The sequence below is a fragment of the Arachis hypogaea genome, chromosome 6 (assembly GCF_003086295.3).
Source record: "Arachis hypogaea cultivar Tifrunner chromosome 6, arahy.Tifrunner.gnm2.J5K5, whole genome shotgun sequence".
NCBI classification, from domain to species: Eukaryota; Viridiplantae; Streptophyta; class Magnoliopsida; order Fabales; family Fabaceae; genus Arachis; species Arachis hypogaea.
The window spans coordinates 60,449,703-60,454,524 of record NC_092041.1 but is presented as its reverse complement, the minus strand read 5'-3'; the positions used below and the strand labels follow the sequence as shown (position 1 = coordinate 60,454,524).

At 42.2% G+C, this 4,822-nt stretch overlaps 1 non-coding gene across 1 annotated transcript; it reads right to left on the bottom strand.

Annotated features, from left to right (window-relative positions):
* Positions 1-966: 966 nt before the first annotated feature.
* On the bottom strand, positions 967-1,074 carry LOC112699843 (small nucleolar RNA R71). The gene has a single exon (XR_003152780.1). It is a non-coding gene; the product is annotated as a small nucleolar RNA R71 (small nucleolar RNA).
* Positions 1,075-4,822: the final 3,748 nt, after the last annotated feature.

The following is a 4,822-nucleotide window of genomic DNA, read 5'->3' as shown; positions in this document are numbered from 1 at the left end:
TTTCAAAATCAAATCTTTTTAAAATGTTTTTCAAATCATATCTTCTTAATCACACTTTTTTTTAAACAAATCATATCTTCTTAACCACATCTTTTTCAAAATAAGTTTTCAATCATATCTTTTTAATTTCTAATTTCAAAATCTTTTTCAAAATCACTTTACTTCTTTCCCACTTTCATTTTCGAAAATTAAGTAATGTTTTTCAAAAATGTTTTCAAAATTTCTACTTAATTTTCGAAATCACTTCCCTTCTTCTCACATCTTCTATTTATGGACTAACACTATTCCTTAATGCAAATTCGAACTCCATCTTCTTTGATAAGTTCGAATTTTCTACTTCTGTCTTCTACTCTTCTTTTCCTCTGACACTTCAAGGAACCTCTATACTGTGACATAGAGGATTCCACATTTCTTTTCTCTTTCTCTCATATGAGCAGGAGCAAAGACAAAGGCATTCTTGTTGAGGCTGATCCTGAACCTGAAAGGACCTTGAAGAGAAAGCTAAGAGAAGCCAAAGCACAACTCTCTTTAGAGGACTGACGAATTCTTCAAAGGAGAAGAACACATGGCAGCCGAAAACAACAATGCCAACAATGCAAGGAAGGTGCTGGGTGACTTTACTGCACCTACTCCGATTTCTATGGGAGAAGCATCTCTATCCCTGCCATTGGAGCAAACAACTTTGAGCTTAAGCCTCAATTAGTTTCTCTAATGCAACAGAATTGTAAGTTCCATGGACTTCCACTGGAAGATCCTCATCAGTTTTTAGCTAAATTCTTGCAAATCTGTGATACTGTCAAGACTAATGGGGTTGACCCTGAGGTCTACAGACTTATGCTATTCCCTTTTGCTGTAAGAGACAGAGCTAGAACATGGTTGGATTCTCAACCTAAAGAAAGCATGGACTCTTGGGAAAAGCTAGTCAATGCCTTCTTGGCAAAGTTCTTTCCACCTCAAAAATTGAGTAAGCTTAGAGTGGAAGTCCAAACCTTCAGACAGAAGGAAGGAGAATCCCTCTATGAAGCTTGGGAAAGATACAAACAATTAATCAGAAAGTGTCCTTCTGATATGCTTTCTGAATGGAGCATCATAGGTATTTTCTATGATGGTCTCTCTGAACTATCCAAGATGTCTTTGGATAGCTCAGCAGGAGGATCTCTTCATCTGAAGAAGATGCCTACTGAGCTCAAGAACTGATTGAAATGGTTGCAAATAACCAATTCATGTACACTTCTAAAAGAAATCCTGTGAACAATGGGACTAGTCAGAAGAAAGGAGTTCTTGAGATTGACACTCTGAATGCCATATTGGCTCAGAATAAAATATTGACTCAACAAGTCAATATGATTTCTCAAAGTCTGTCTGGAATGCAAAATGCACCAAGCAGTACTAAGGAGGCTTCATCTGAGGAAGAAGCCTATGATCCTGAGAACCCTTCAATGGAAGAGGTGAATTACATGGGAGAACCCTATGGAAAACCTATAATCCTTCATGGAGAAATCATCCAAATTTCTCATGGAAGGATCAACAGAGACCTCAACAACGTTTCAACAACAATAATGTGGAAGAAACAGGTTTAGCAATAGCAAGCCTTTTCCATCATCTTCTCAGCAACAGACAGAGAGTTCTAAGCAGAATACTCTGACTTAGCAACCATGGTCTATGATCTAATCAAAACCACTCAAAGTTTCATGACTGAAACAAGGTCCTCCATTAGAAATTTGGAAGGACAAGTGGGTCAGCTGAGCAAGAAAATTACTGAGCTCTCCTAGTACTCTTCCAAGCAATACAAAAGAAAATCCAAAAGGAGAGTGCAAGGCATCAACATGGCCGAATTTGGGAGGAAGAAGAGGCAGTGAACGCCACTGAGGAAGGCCTCACTGGCGTCCATGGCCTCCAATGAGTTCCCCAATGAGGAACCATGGGAATCTGAGGCTCAAACTGAGACCATAGAGATTCCATTGGACTTACTTCTGCCATTCATGAGCTCTGATGAGTATTCTTCCTCTGAAGAGGATGAGTATGTCACTGAAGAGCAAGTTGCTAAATACCTTGGAGCAATCATGAAGCTAAATGACAAGTTATTTGGAAATGAGACTTGGGAGGATGAACCCCCTTTGCTCACCAAAGAACTAGATGACTTGTCTAGGCAGAAACTGCCTCAAAAGAGACAGGATCCTGGGAAGTTTTCAATACCTTGTACCATAGGCACCATGACCTTCAAGAAGGCCTTGTGTGACTTAGGGTCAAGTGTAAACCTCATGCCCCTCTCTGTAATGGAGAAGTTAGGGATCTCTGAGGTGCAAGCTGCAAAATCTCACTAGAGATGGCAGACAATTCAAGAAAACAAGCCCATGGACTTGTAGAGGATGTTCTGGTTAAGGTTGAAGACCATTACATCCCTACTAATTTTATAGTCCTAGAGACTAGGAAGTGCATGGATGAGTCCATCATCCTTGGCAGGCCCTTCCTAGCCACTGCAAAGGCTGTGATTGATGTTGATAGAGGAGAGTTGATCATTCAAGTGAATGAAGACTCCTTAGTGTTTAAGGCCAAGGATATCCCTCTGTCATCATGGAGAGGAAGCATGAAGAGCTTCTCTCAAACAGAGCCAAACAGAGCCCCCACAGTCAAACTCTAAGTTTGGTGTTGGGAGGCCACAACCAAACTCTAAGTTTGGTGTTGAACCCCCACATTCAAACTCTAAGTTTGGTGTTGGGAGGTTCCAACATAGCTCTGAGCATTTCTGAGGCTCCATGAGAGTCCCTCTGTCAAGCTAATGACATTAAAGAAGCGCTTGTTGGAGGCAACCCAATGTTTTATAATTAACTATTTTCCTTTGTTATTTCTCTTTTTTGTAGGTTGATGATCATGAGAAGTCACAAAATCAATGAAAAAAGCAAAAACAGAATGAAAAACAGGAAGAAAAACAGCACACCCTGGAGACGCACCCACTGGCGTTTAAACGCTAGTGAGGTTAGCTGTTGGGCGTTTAACGCCCAGTCTGTCACCATTCTGGGGTGTTTAACGCCAGAAAGGGCACCAGACTGGCGTTAAATGCCAGAAATGGGCAAGAAGCTAGCGTTAAATGCCAGAAATGGGCACAACCCGGCGTTTAACGCCAGAAAGGCACAAAACGTGATTTTGCTTGCCATTTGGTGCAGGGATGACTTTTCCTTGACACCTCAGGATCTGTGGACCCCACAGGATCCCCACCTACCCTACCACTCTCTCTCTTCTTCACCCATTCACCAATCACCTCAACACCTCTTCCCCAAAACCCTTCACCTATCAAATCCCATCTTTCTCTTCACCACTCACATCCATCCTTCATAAAACCCCACCTACCTCACCATTCAAATTCAAACCACTTTCCCACCCAAACCCACCCTCAATGGCCGAACCCTACCTTCCCTCTCCTATATATACCCTCCTTCACTCCTTCATTTTCACACCACTAAACACCATTTCTCTCCCCTTTGGCGAATAACAAGCCATTCCCTTTCTCCTCATTTCTTCTTCTTCTACTCTCTTCTTTCTTCTTTTGCTCGAGGACGAGTAAACCTTTTAAGTTTGGTGTGGTAAAAGCATTGCTTTTTGTTTTTCCATAACATTTATGGCATCCAAGGCCGGAGAAACCTCTAGAAAGAGGAAAGGGAAGGCAAAAGCTTCCACCTCCGAGTCATGGGAGATGGAAAGATTCATCTCAAGGGTGCATCAAGACCACTTCTATGAAGTTGTGGCCTTGAAGAAGGTGATCCCGAGGTCCCTTTTTCACTCAAAAAGGGTGAATATCCGGAGATTCGACATGAGATCCGAAGAAGAGGTTGGGAAGTTTTACCAACCCCATTCAAACAAGTCGGATTCTTGATGGTTCAAGAGTTCTATGCCAATGCATGGATTCACCAAGAACCATGACCAAAGTGTGAACCGAATCCAAAGAATTATCTTACTATGGTTTAGGGAAATACTTGGATTTTAGTCCAGAAGTGTGAGGGGTGGCGTTCAACTTGCCCTATGATGCAAGGAGATGAACATCCTTACACTAGAAGGGTCAACTTTGATCAAAGGTTGGACCAAGTCCTCACGATCATATGTGAAGAGGGCGCCCAATGGAAGAGAGAATTCAAGAGGGAAGCCGGTTCAATTAAGAAGGCATGACCTCAAGCCCGTGGCTAGAGGATGGTTGGAGTTCATCCAACGCTCAATCATTCCCACTAGCAACCGGTCCGAAGTTACCATAGAACCGGGCTATCATGATCCATAGCATCATGATTGGAGAAGAAATAGAAGTTCATGAGGTTATAGCCCAAGAACTCTATAAAGTGGCGGACAAGTCCTCTACCTTGGCAAGGTTAGCCTTTCCTCATCTCATTTGTCACCTCTGTTATTCAGTGGAGTTGACATAGAGGGAGACATTCCCATTGATGAGGACAAGCCCATCACTAAGAAGAGGATGGAGCACACAAGAGACCCCACTCATCATGAGATCCCTGAGATTCCTCAAGGGATGCACTTTCCTCCACAAAACTATTGGGAGCAATTGAACACCTCCCTAGGAGAATTGAGTTCAACATGGGACAACTAAGGGGGTGGAGCATCAAAGAACACTCATTCATCCTCCATGAATTAGAGAAGATCAAAGAATCATGAGGGAGGAAACAAAAACAAGGAAGAGACATTGAGGAGCTCAAGCACTCATAGGATCTTCAAGAGGAACAAGGCCGCCATCACTATGACCCGTTCTTGATCTCCTTGTTCTTTATTCTTCTGTTTTTTTTTTTTAATTTTTTTGTCTGTGTCGACATTTTACTATACATGA